Source organism: Monodelphis domestica, chromosome 3 (assembly GCF_027887165.1).
Source record: "Monodelphis domestica isolate mMonDom1 chromosome 3, mMonDom1.pri, whole genome shotgun sequence".
Classification (NCBI taxonomy): Eukaryota; Metazoa; Chordata; class Mammalia; order Didelphimorphia; family Didelphidae; genus Monodelphis; species Monodelphis domestica.
Window position 1 is genome coordinate 106,533,300 of NC_077229.1, and position 13,639 is coordinate 106,546,938.

Below are 13,639 nucleotides of genomic sequence, written 5' to 3' on the forward strand. Positions count from 1 at the left end.
TTACTTTTTTTCATTATTTCCCTTGACATTCTAAATCTTTTGTTTCTTCAAATGTATTTTGATTTTATTTTAAGGAGATTTGTGATACAGTGGTGTCAAAATGAATTCCACAGGTCATATATTGGCTTAAAGAACTACAAATGAACGCTTTGTAAGTTGTATTGTATTTTTATATATTTTGTGAGACTTTTCTTAATTACATTTTAGTCTGGTTGAACTGCACTCAGCAATTTTCAGAGAGCAGGCAGCTAGGGTATATCCATCTCCGAGTTCAAATTCAGCCTCAGATATTTATAGCTGTGTGATCCTGGGCAAGTCATTTAACCTCTTTGTTTGTCTCAATTTCTTCATGTATAAAATAGAGATAAGAATAGCAACTTCTCCTCGGGCTGTATTGAGGATTAAATTAAAGAATAATTGTAAAGTGATTAGCACGATGTCTGGTATATTATAAGTGCTCTATGTGTTAGCTATGATTATTTATTACTATTGTTTTTATAGTGGTATTAGAACTGTGAATTAACTTTGCTAATATTATCATTTTTATGATATTGGCATGACCCAGCTCTATGTACTGATTATTCCTCTAGCTAATTAAGGTGATCTTTATTTTTTTTTAAACATTATTTTATTTGGTCATTTCCAAACATGTGATCTTTATTTTTTTAAGACATAATTTGTAATGAAGTCATATCAAGTATTTTGCGTTCTGGTAGATGGATTCTCAAATATTTTGTAGTTATGTCGAATGCAATGTCTCTTTCTAGTATTATCTCTTAGATTTTGTTGCTATTATAAAAATGTAATTTATTTTTGAAGGATTCTTTTGTAGTCTGCAACATTGAAGAAGTTAATTATTTTAGTTGGTATCTTGCTGATTTCCTTGACTTTTCCAAGTAAACTCTCATGTTAACAACAAATATAGATAGTTTTAATTTAACATTTACCTGTTTTTACAATTCTAACTTCTTTCTCTTGCTTATTCCTCTTGCTGAGATTTTTAGAACTATATCAAATAATACTGGGGATATTTGGCATATTTGCTTTACTTCTGTTTTATTGGGAAAGCTTTCATCCATATTGCTTATGATGCTTTCTTTTGGTTTGGTTTAGATAGATACATTTTATGATATTAAACATGCTTCCCTATGCCTATACTTGGTTAGTTCCTTAAAAATTAAAAATGTTGTAATGAATAATTTTTCAGATGAATTGTTGTAGTCCAACAGGATTTTATTTAAAATTTATTGTTAAATATTTATTAATGTTATTGGTTTTCTTTCTCCAGCAATTGCCTCCGTGTCCAGTTCCAGTCTTGGAAGTTCTGAGTGGAATATTGGTCAACAGGGCCTCATGCAAAAGTCCTTCTTGATCCAGACAGCAGTCTCAGGATGAAGAGTCCTCACAGGACTCAGGAGGGGATGAGGAATAACACACACACACACTGTCCACCAGTGTGGGGTATTCACTCACTCAACCACTCCTTCAAGATGGTCCAATTTCCTGGCAGCTCCAAAGTCTTTTCCCTTCAGAGAGAGACACCTCCACTCCGTCTCTGTCATCTTCCAAAGAGACACTGTCAGTTCCCAACTGTGAATCCTGTGATAATTAAAATAGTGGGAGTTATAAACTGTCGCAGATAAAAGAGTGTTTGGCTTAAATTGTGACCGCAGAAATATGGTTTCAAGACAGTGTCTTGTTTTAAATCAAAATATAAAGTGGTTGCAAGGGAAAAATTCCCAAATATTAAATATACCCAAGTCAACTGTTTCTTATAGAGATTTTAATACAAATGAGGAATTAAAGAAAGAGAGAGAAAAAGGGAATAACGAGAAAAAAGTTTAGGTCAGCTTAGGCCAACCTTAAGAGAGAGAGCTCAGTCAGTCTTCAATCCACTCACCACAAGATTTGTCCCAGGCTAGATTCTAGTGTTCAGAGAGACACCAGGCAGCTTTGTTCCAACTCCATCTCCAGAGAGAGTACTTCTGAGACAGTCCAGAGAGAGAGTCCTCAGAGGGAGGTACAGCGAGACTCCCTTGCTCTCAGCTTCTGATCTCCTTTAAAGGGAATTTTCTCCTATGTCACCTCCCCTAAGTTCTCACATCTACCAATCACAGTAGACGTTTTCCAAAGGACAGACCATTCTTATTTCACACCTAAGTAGGCTTAAACTTTTGATTAAGTTCACAACTCAGAAAACCTCTGAGTAAGTTCTCACCTCTTTGCTCCTTGTAAATTCACAAGTTGCCTGACCTTTATAGGTACTTAGCACCCTTTTGTATTAGATCTAAAAATAGGCACAGCTTAAGAACTTTTGCCTTACTATAAGTATGGGTTTAAGTATTTTTCATTGTTCAGCAAGGAGTTTCTTCCCCTAAAGCAGGCTTAAGTAGGGGTGGAGTAGAGGTCTCACATTCCTGACCTAAGTCCCTTCATTGTTTATATAGGGAATGGTCTTAACCAAACCTTATGAAGTAGGGTCTGAGAATTTTTTAAGGTTCACAATCCCCAACTGCCTCTCAGCCTCTCAGTGCTGGTCCTTGCTCTGTGGAATCTTGGTTTGTAGCATCCTATGCAGTCAGCCTGCCTTGTTATGCCCTGCTAGAAATCCCTTACTACAGTTTTATAGTTCTCCGTCTGTGCTGTATTTTCTCCTGTTTTAGGTATTAGGATTATATTTGTCTCATAAAAAGAATCCGATGGAATGCTTTCTTTCTCAGTTTTGGGGAAGAATTTGTATAGTATTGGTACAAATTATTTTTTAAAAGTTTTATAGAATTTTCCTGTGTGACCATCAGGACCAAGAGTTTCTCATCTCCCACCCCACCCCCACTTTTGATAGTTTCTTAATAGCTCATTTTTTCTTTTCTGTTCTGAAATTGTATTATTTAAGATATCTATTTGACTTTTCATTATTTTTGGCATTTTATATTTAAAAAATATTGACCATTTCTTTTGTGTTCTCAATTTTGGTAACATGTAAGTGTTCAAAGTATGTTCTGATAATTATTTTTATTTCTGTTGATTTTATTGTGATGTAACCTTGCTTTTTTTAAAATTTGATTTTCTGTCAATCAGGCTGTCTAAAGGTTTTATAGTTGTGTTAGTCTTTTCAAAGAATAAACTTTTAATTTGAACATTCTATAGACATTTTGACTTCTAGTTTATGTATTTCTCTTTTTGTTTTTGACATATCCTCTTTTATACTTATTTTAGGTTAAATTATTTGTTGACTTTTAATTTTAAAAAATGTATATACCATCCCCAGTTGGTTAATGGTCAAAGGATATGTAAGGGCAGTTTCTAGAGGAAGAAATCAAAACTTTTGATAGTCATATGGGAAAAAACTCTAAAGTATGAATAATTAAAGAAATGCAAATTAAAACAACTGAGGTGCCATTTCACATCCATTAGACTGGCTAAGATAACAGTAAAGAGAAATGTTGGAGAGCATGTGGGAAAATAGTTATACTAATTAATGCACTGTTGGTGGAGCTGTGAACTGATCCAGTCATTCTGGAAAACAATTTGGAACTATGCCCAAAGGACTATAAAACTGTTCATACCTTTTGACTCAGTAAAATTTACTAGGTCTATATACCTCAAAGAGATCAAAGAAAAAAAGAAAGGATCCCACATGTACAAAAATATTTATAACAGTTCTTTTTGTGACTGAGACCATGTTCATTAACTAGGGAACAGCTGAACACGTTATACTATATATTTTGGATGGTGTAAGAAATTTCAGAAAAACCTGGGAACACGTATATAACCTGAAGCAAAGTGAAGTAAGGAGATCCAGGAGAACATTTTACACAGTAATAGCAACATCTTGACAATAATCAACTATGAAAGACCTAGCTGCTCTGATCAATACAATGATACGTGACAATTCCAAAAGATTCATGATGAAAAATGCTATTTTCCTATATATAGAGAACTGAGGGACTCTCAGTATAGATTTTGAAGCATATTTTTCATTTTTTCATAACATGGCTAAAATGGAAATGTTTTACATGACTTTGTATCTACATATATGAAAGGGTGTGTTTACAATTTCTACCCTTTTACATTTATTTGAAATTTCTCTGTGCCTAATATATAACGAATATTTGTAAAATTCTATGAGGTAATGAAAAATACCTATATTCCTTAGCAGTCTCATGGGGAAGACACCATGCATCAAAATTTTCCTGCATTTTGCTAAAATTGATTATATTTCTGTTAGATTTGTTCAAAATAAAGAGAGGGATATTAAAGTTTCTTGTTATTATGTTACTCTATCTCTTCTTGTAATGCAACTAATTTTTCCTTTTATTACTTTTGATGTTAAGGCATTTGGAGTATTTAAATTTGATATTGATGTTGGATTATTGTGTATAGTTCTCTTCAGAATACTGTAGTTTCCTGTTATCTCTTTTTATGTTGTAAATATTTGCTTTCCCTAATATTTATTGGGAGGTTTGGTAAAAGAAGGAACAGAGGAAGGAAGTCCTTTCCCTCTTCCTGGCTAAGTTCATGGTATCTTTGCTGTGGGTGAAATTGTGATTTTCACCTTCTGGACAAAGCAATAAAGAATGAGCAGGAAAGGGCTTGAGCCAGAAAAAACAAGAAAACAAAAACAAAAACCCTTCCAGTTCCCTGTCTTTCCAGTTTTAAAGACAGTCCATCCTGGTTAGGCAGCCATTCAAAGGAGTCTACACCCAGTTCTCTGGGAGGGGACTAAGAGTTTCTTCATCTCAAAAGATCTTGGGATGGATTCCGGGGTGCCAAATTGTAATAGTGAGAGGGACTTAGAAAAAGGAAGGAATCAGTGAACAGCTGTTTGGGGACTGAATTCTACGTGGCACTTCCTCTTTCTTTCATTGAGTTGAGCAATTACTAATGGAGTCAGTCAGTCAGACTAAAGGGTAAGTCTACTCCCCACAGCTTTGATGCATTGAAATTCCCCTTCTACTACATAGACTCTGAATCAAATTCTGGTATAACTCAAAGTATCTAAATGTATTCTGCTATAGGGTTATTGAAGGAATGAGTAAATGAAAGGAAGGGAAAGGGCAGAGGGAAGGAGGACGTTCCCTAATATTTTCTTTACTAATATAACTCTAGAGGACTTGACTAAGAAAATCTCCTCAGGGAATATGCTCTGAGTTCCCCTAAGGGAAAAGTAGAGTCTCTATCCCAAAGATTGGCTTCAGTTGGGCATTGAGATCTTCATTCAGTTCAAGCAAAAGGATTTTGAGATGAGTACTTCTTCCACCCAGCTCCCCATGGAGTCCCAGATAAGAAGAAATCTTTCTCTCTGGCTCCAACTGCTTTTGAACTTGGAACTCTCCCATACTCTGCAGGTTCAGTGAAGGTTCCATTTGCCTCTCTTCTGAAGCATCCCTTTGCTCTTGGTCATCCCCTATTTCACACCTAGTACAAATTCCTTTATAGGGTGACTGTGTTACAGAAACTGGACATTCTCCAAAGGCTCAGTTATACTTTTAAGCAGCAGTTTGTAGGATTTTGTTTTTTTAGTGGATCTGTCACTCTTTTTTATTTTATTGGATTGTTTAATCCATTCACATTAAAAAATATGAGTTAGGTTTATATTTCCCCCAAGTTGTATTGTGTTATATTGTATTTTTTCTGAATTGGGACTTTTGCTGTTACTGTTGTTGCTTTGTAAAGATAGCACTTTGTCTCTTCAGTTATTTTCTGCTTAATCTACTTTCAAAGCAACCAGCAGGCACTCTTCCCCTTAACCTTAAAAGCCCATCTCACTTGTTCCATTTTCAAGTTTTCTAGTTTTATGTAATATTACTTTCTTCATCTTGATATTTGTCTTCTCCTACTTTCAATTTATTTTTTGCTATTAAATTTTTTTGTATCTTCCCCCCCCAAAATGAATTATTCTCCCCTCTTTATTTTCTACATTAATACTCATGCTTTTCTGTCTATTCTAGACTTAAAAAAATTCATGTTACTTATACCTATTTATTCCTTCTTGAAACTATAGTCTACATGGAAACTTCACAGATTCCTATTTTGAATGCCCTCTTCTGAACAGTTTCTATATTTACCTTGTAAATATTGTCTTTAAACACTTCTTAAATTGTGCCTTGTTTAGAAGCATCAGTTCCAGTAGGGAAAAGGGAAAATAGAAGTATTTCTTCATGGTAGAAAATTTCCTTTGTTTTCAATTGTGTGTTTTGTTGCTACTCCCATGATCATTTCCCAGCAGATACCATGAATTCCGCCCCCCCCCCCCAGTCCATGCTGTTCCTCTCTTTCGAATGTTGGTTGTTTCTAGGACCGCTAATTTCACTTCTCCTGAGACAGGATGCTGGTCATGAAGGCAAGCTATCCTATGTCATTAAGCAGCAAATCTCTAGACTTATACCCATATATGGTCGCCATTTCTCATTATAGAATCTTTTTTATTCTCCATGAGAGTGTTCTTCAATATGAACCCCTTCCCTCAACTGAGCTGAGATTATCCCATTTTTTTCTTCCTCTTTTGACTTTTTACTTCTGTGTTGAGATTCCTGAAGAAATTTTATTTGGATGTCCTTTGGGATTTCTCTATGATTTGGAAGAAGGTATTTGTTGAAGGTATTGTGAGAGTTGCTATTTGTGCTGAAGGGGTTAATGGAAAGTATTTTTCCCCAGGACATTTTAATTTTTCTTCCGAGAGAGAAGTGATGACTTCCATTCAACTCAAAGCTCCCAATCTCAGTTGAGAACCCCATATATTCTAGGAGCTTTTATGGGATCAGACTTTCTGATTGAGGAAATGACATTTTTTCTTTTATATTTTCATATTAGTTTGGTTTATGTTTTTTACCTAGTTGTTTCCATTTGGGTCATATTCTTTTAAATAATAGGCAATTTTATGTGCCTAAGGGTTTTTAAAAGAAGAAATATAAACTGTTAACTGAGCAACTAGGTGCCACAATATTTAGAACTCTGGGCTTGGAGGCAGACACTTACTATGTGATCCTGGGCAAGTCACTTAACCTCCTCTGACTCAGTGCCTGGCACATAGTAGGTACTTAGTAAATGTTTGTTTCTTTCACTTACTTTGACACTTTGCTAAAAGCCTGGTAAACGATCACTACATTTATTCCCTGTTCTTCCAGATTAATAATTTTGTCTTAAAAAAGGGGAATAATTTTAGTCCAGTTTGGATGATTCATTATGAAACCATGCAAGCCCTTTGTCACCATTGCTTCCTAGTAATAGTTGTAAAAGATTATAGTAACCTTGTGTTTGACAAAAGTAAGGATCCAAGTATTTGGAATGAGAATATGCTATTTGGTAAAAATTTTTAGGAGAACTGGAAAGCAGTCTGGCAGAAACTAGATATAGACCAATATCTCACCATTTATCAATTAAGATCAAAATGGATACATAATCTTGGCATACAAGCAAATTGGAAGAACAGGGAACATATTACCTATTAGGTTTATAGATAGGAGAAGAATTTCTGAATATTCAAAGATAAAAAGGATTATGATATGTAAAATTGATAATTTTGAATACATTAAGTTGAAAAGTTCTTGTACAAATAAAACAAATATAGCCAGGATCAGAAGGAAAGCAGTAAGTAGGGAAAATTTTCTTTAGAGTTTCTTGGATAGAGATCTCATATCTAAAATATATAGAGAACTTTAACAAAAACATATAATAATATGAGCCATTTTCCAATTGATAAATGTTCCAAAGATATGAACAGGCCATTTTTATATAATGAAATAAAAGCTACATATAAATATATGTGCTCTAAAATGCTCTACATTATTATTGATTAGAGAAACGCAAATAAAAACAATTCAGATATCATCTCACACCATCAGATTGGCTAAAATGATAAAAAAAACCCAAATGATAAATGTTGGAGGGGATGTGGAAATACATTGTTGGTGGAACTATGAGTTGATCCAACCATTTTGGAGGTCAATTTGGAGTTATGCTCAAATAATTATAAAAGTGTGTATACTTTTTTGATCCAGCAATATCACGATTAGGTTTATTTCCTGAAGTGATCAAAGAAAATGAAAATAAGTTATATGTTTTATAGCTCTTTTTGTGGTGGCAAAGAACTGGAAATTGGAGAGATGTCCATCAATTGGGGAATGGTTAAACAAATTGTGGCATATGATATGCACCATAGAAATGACTAACAGGTTAGTTTTGGAAAAACATGGAAAGGCCTACATGAAATTATTGAGAATGAAATGCAAAGAACCAAGAGATATATACAGCAATAGAAATACTACTTGAAGAATAACTTGTGTCTGTTCACCTACAGAGAAAGAACTGATAAATAAGAATAAGGAAAACATAATTGTATGAATATATATATTTTCATGTATATATATATATATATATCTTTGTCAAATGAAATTTTCTCTAATTGGGGAAGGCAGGGAGTTAACGTATTTAAGTGTGACAAACAAATAAATTTTAAAAAATTTAGAGTTTTGTCATAAATTGCAACTAAGCTTACCAGTTAATAGGCTCCTGAATTTATTCTCTTTTATTCCTGGAAATTGGGAGATCTTCTCTTCTCCAATTGTTGGGAGGAGGGATTCATTGAAGACATTTGGTCTTAGAATCAGTAGTTGCTGCTCACTAGATGAATGTTAGAACTGAAGAGAGACTTTTTTTTTTAGGAGTTTTTAGAACACCCTTATTTGGATTTTTATAGCACTTCTTCTCCCTTGGATTTCCAGTAAGGATTTGGGAAAAGATTTCTATGCCTTTCCCTAATCCCTCAGGCAATCTTAGCTAATGGCACATGGAAGTGAGCCCATGCACTTTCCTGAGTGAATTTAAGTCCTTGGTTACCTTCTCTCTCTCTTTTTTTTTGCCCTCAATAAAGGTAAATGACAAGCAACCTTTGGAAATGCCCTGGTTAGAGTTATCTATATTTCCAGAAATGGTATACAGTCCTGGTAAGTACAATCATTGCCAAGGTGCCTATTTTTCCCCAGACAAAATCCATCATCCACGGCAGAAAAGTGGTAAGGGTTAGGCAATGGGGGGCTAAATGACTTGCCCATGGTCACACAACTAGGAAGTGTCTGAGGTCACATTTGAATACAGGACCTGCCATCTCCAGGATTGGCTCTCTCTCCACTGAGCCACCTATCTGGCTTCTGGGAATGTCCTTTAATATCACCCTTTCATTTTCCCTTCTGGATGAGAACAATTTCTTATTCTCTTTCAAAAGAAGATGAGAAAGATAAAGAGTTTGGTTTTGAATATGTTGAGTTTAAGATGTCTAGAGGACATTCATTTTGAGATATCTAATAGGGTAAGATGAGAATTGTGATTGGTAAGATGTTTGTGGGTAATGCTAAGATCAATGGTATGACTGACTATCTCTGAGTATCTGAGGTGGGGTGGAAGAATAGGTTATAGGAAAGGAGTAAATTGAGGAACTGGGTGGTTAGGGTGTTTGAGGGAGTTTAAGTGTTTGTATGTTGAAGTCCTCTAGTATGGGTAGTAGTTGAAGAGAAAAAAAAGACTGAGCCAACCACTGAATTAATTAAGAAAAGAGGGAAAGAATCCTAGAAATCAGTAGATAACAGTTCCAGAGTTTTGTCTGATGAATTGAGTGACAACCTCAGAGGAAGAGAGATTACTGAAAGATGGAGATAGAGGGAAAGCCTGGAAGTGGCAATGAGGAGCCTAGTAACAAAAGCAACAAATAATAAGGATAAATGGAATTAATATCTTTTCTTTTTTAAAAATCCTTGCCTTCTGACTTAGTATGTATCTGAGGTCAAATTTGAACCCAAGTACTCCCAAATCTAAGGTTAGTGCTCTAGCCACTGTGCAACCTAGCTGCCCCATAGCTAGTCATTTTTAATGCTCACTGGTTTTTTTTTTGTTTAATTTCTCATTTCTGGAGTACAGTCCTTATATTTGGTTCTGTTAATTTTATGGTTGGACTGAATATTTAATTGGTTTCCAGGGATTTAATTTCTAAATCCCCCAAATGAATTACTGAAGTAAAATGGAATTTATGGTAGTTTATTTTTACAATAGAGGGAAGCTATTAAGTGAGAGAGAGAGAGACAGAGAGAGACAGACAGAGACAGAGAGACAGAGAGACAGAGAGAGAGAGAAAGAGAGCACTCTGGCTTCCTCTGAGCAAGGTAGAAATTCTAAGGTCTCAGCTAGGGAAAAGGAATCTCAAGATGATGGACCTTTCCTGGAGGCTCACGCCTCCAGAAAGGGAAAGGAAGGAAGTCAGTCTTTACACTCACCATGCTGTCAGTTCAATAAGCAGATTCTTTTATGAGCCTCAACTCCAGCAGGCTCCACTCCAAGTGTGTTTCTTTCAAACTCCAAGTGTCCATCTTCACTCCAAGTGATGCCCTTTAAGCGTCTTCTCAAGTTTCTCTGCACTCCAAGTGACTCTCTTCACTCCAAGTGTCTCTCTTCACTCCAAGTGTCTCCCTTCAAGTGTCTATCCTCTGTGTATCTCTTTTTCTACTTGTAAAGACCTTTTTCTCTTGTGTCACTTCCCCTAAATTTTACATCTACCAATCACAGCTGACGCTCCACTCCAGGACTGCCCACTCTTTCACACATGGGTCACAGACTTCTCACTCAATGTATGAAATGGGTGTTCATACCTTTTTGTGGTTAAAATCCAAAATGGGTAGATCTCCATACTCAACTTTAAGTACTGTGCTTTATACTTTGGGGATTAAAATCTAAAAAATAGGGGATTACAATTTAATCTTCACAATCAAGGAAGAGCTAAGTACCTTCATTGTTAGAATTAGGAGAGAGACAAATCCAATCTTCACAGTTCTCAGGGTAGTAGCCAAAGTCTCTTCAGAATCCTTTTCTTAGTTAACCATAATATAAGGGTCAAATTCAGTTAACTGCTCTCAAGAAATAAATGGTTTCTCTGTCTTCTCACAGTGTTTCTCCAACTATGACATAGAACAATCTCCACAGAATGAAAGTTAAATCGACAATCTTTCATTATTCTATTGCTTCTTAAAGATGCAGTAACAGTATCTATATTCTCTGTGGGAGAGACTAGGGAAGCTCACATTACACATATAAGGATCAGTAAAAGAAACTTGCCATGTATAGCTTTGAGAAGAGAAGACATGGGTGAACATGATACCTCTCTACAAGTATTTGAGGGGTTAGATTTAAAGGATCAAAAGGATTAAATTTGTTCTACTTGGCTCCAGAGGGCTGAACCAGGAACAAAGAGGTTGAGCTAGGCTTGATGTAAGGAAGAAATCTAACAATTTGGCACATGTGCAGGTGGAATGGAATATCTCAGGGGACATAGGCTCTCTATCACTGTAGAGTTATATGCAGAGGGTTTTTCCTACTTAGTTTTGAACTCAATGATGGCTGATGTTCCCTTTGGCTCTGAAAGCCTGTGATTCTTTGGTACAACAACAAAAGGGCCTACTTTCTTTAGCAACTCTGAGGCAGTGCCTGCATCAGAGGTTAAGAACAGCACTAAGAGAAGGGAGCACTTTTGGTGTACCACTAGAAAGCTAGGTCCCCTATGAACTCATTCATAGATGCTCAAAGATAGAAGGGGTTTTGGATCTTATCATGGCTAATCTCTTAACTAGGTATGAGAAAAACCCTTTATAATATCCCCTAATAGTGGTCATCTAGCCTTACATTAAATGCGTCTCATAACAAGAAACTCAATATGCTGCAAGGCAGCCTTTTTCATTGCGGAACTTCTCAGTTGTTTTGGGATATATTTGATCCAATATGTTCCTTATATTCAGAAATAAGATCTCATATTTAGATCTAAAAGGGATCAATGCCTTCATTTTATAGATAGGAAAACTATGGCCCAGGTTGGGGTTAAATGACTTGCCAAGTTGAGGTTTGAACCCACATCCTGACTCCTTTTCTCTACAACCGCATGCTATCTTAAAAAGCTGCTCTTTCTTTTAAAAGGGAAAAAGAATCAACACAATTACAAAACACTTTTCACATAAATAAAATTAGTTCTAAACAATCAGAAAAATGTTAATTGCTCATGGATAGGCCAAGCTAATATAAAAAATGATAATCCTGACTAAATTAATTTACTTATTCAGTGTCATACCTATCAAACCACCATTTTATAGAATTTTATTTCATAGTACTAGAAAAGATAATAACAAAATTCACCTGGAAGAACAAAAGATCAAGAATATCAAAGGAACTAATGAAAAAAAATGTGAAGCATGGTAGCCTAGCAGTATCAGATCTTAAACTGTACTTCAAAGCAGTGATCATCAAAACAATCTGGTGCCGATAGAAGGGTGGATCAATGGAATAGATTAGGGGTAAATGACTTCAGCAATCAAGTGTTTGACAAACCCAAAGATTCCAGCTTTTGAGATAAGAACTCACTATTTGTCAAAAGCTTCTGGAAAAATTGGGAAACAGTATGGCAAAAATTGGATTTAGGTCAATGTCTATAGCAAGATAAGGTCAAAATGGGTATATTATTTAAACATAAAAAGTGATGTTATAAGTAAATTAGGGGAACATAGAATAGTTTACCAGTCAGATTTATGGAGAAGGGAAGAAATTAGAAGACCAAACAAAAGATAAGAGAACATTATAAGATATAAAATGAATAATTTGATTATATCAAATTTAAAAGTTTTTATACCGATGAAATCAATGTAATGAAAATTAGAAGGGAATCAACAAACCGGGAAAAATTTTTGTAACAAAATTCTCTGATAAAGGTCTCATTTCTCAAATATATAAAGAACTAAGATAAATTTATAAGAATTCAAGTCATTTCCCAATTGACAAATGGTCAAAGTCATTTCCCAATTGACAAATGGTCAAAGGCTATAAATAGGCAGTTTACAGATGAAGAAATCAAAGCTATCAATAATCATATGAAAAATGTTCTAAATTCCCCCTGATTAGAAATATGCAAATTAAAATGACTCTGAGGTACCACCTCACACCTAACAAATGGCAAATATGACAGTAAAGAAAAATGATAAATGTTGGAGAGGATGTGGCAAAATTGGTACACTAATATAGTGCTGGTGGAATTATGAATTGATTCAACAGTTCTGGAGGGCAATTTGGAATTATACCCATAGGGCTAGCATACCTTTCAATCTAGCAATACTACTACTGACTCTGTATTCCAAAGATATAAAAAAATGGGAAAGGATCTATTTATACAAAAATACTTATAGCTGCTCTTTTTTGTGGTAGCAAAGAATTGGGAATTAAAGGATGTCCCTCAATTGGGGAATGACTGAACAAATTGTGGCATATGATGGTGATGGAATAACATTGTTCTATAAGGAATGATGAACCGGATGATTTAAAAAAGAGCTGGAAAGACCAGCATGAACCAATGCAGAGTGAAATGAGCAGAACCAGGAGAACATTATATACAATAACTGAAATATAGTGAGATGATTAAATATGATAGACTTTGCTACTAACAGCAATACAGTGATCCAGAACAATTCTGAGGGACTTATGACAAAGAATGGTATTCACCTCCAGAGAAAGAACTGTGGGAGTAGAAATGTAGATGAAAGCATAGGATTTATCACTTGTTTATTTGGGTATATGTTTTGGGGTTTTGGTTTTATAAAATTATTCACTTTCAAAAATG

At 35.0% G+C, this 13,639-nt stretch overlaps 1 long non-coding RNA gene across 2 annotated transcripts; it reads right to left on the bottom strand.

The window, feature by feature from the left end:
• Nucleotides 1-1,212: 1,212 nt before the first annotated feature.
• On the bottom strand, nt 1,213-10,926 carry LOC130458319 (uncharacterized). Of its 2 annotated transcripts, none has more exons than XR_008917476.1 (2): nt 10,773-10,926; nt 1,213-1,599 (listed from the first exon to the last, which is right to left on the bottom strand). It is a non-coding gene; the product is annotated as an uncharacterized LOC130458319 (long non-coding RNA). The 2 variants fall into 2 exon arrangements; XR_008917477.1 differs by having other exon boundaries at nt 10,266-10,926.
• Between the last annotated feature and the right edge of the window lie 2,713 nt (nt 10,927-13,639).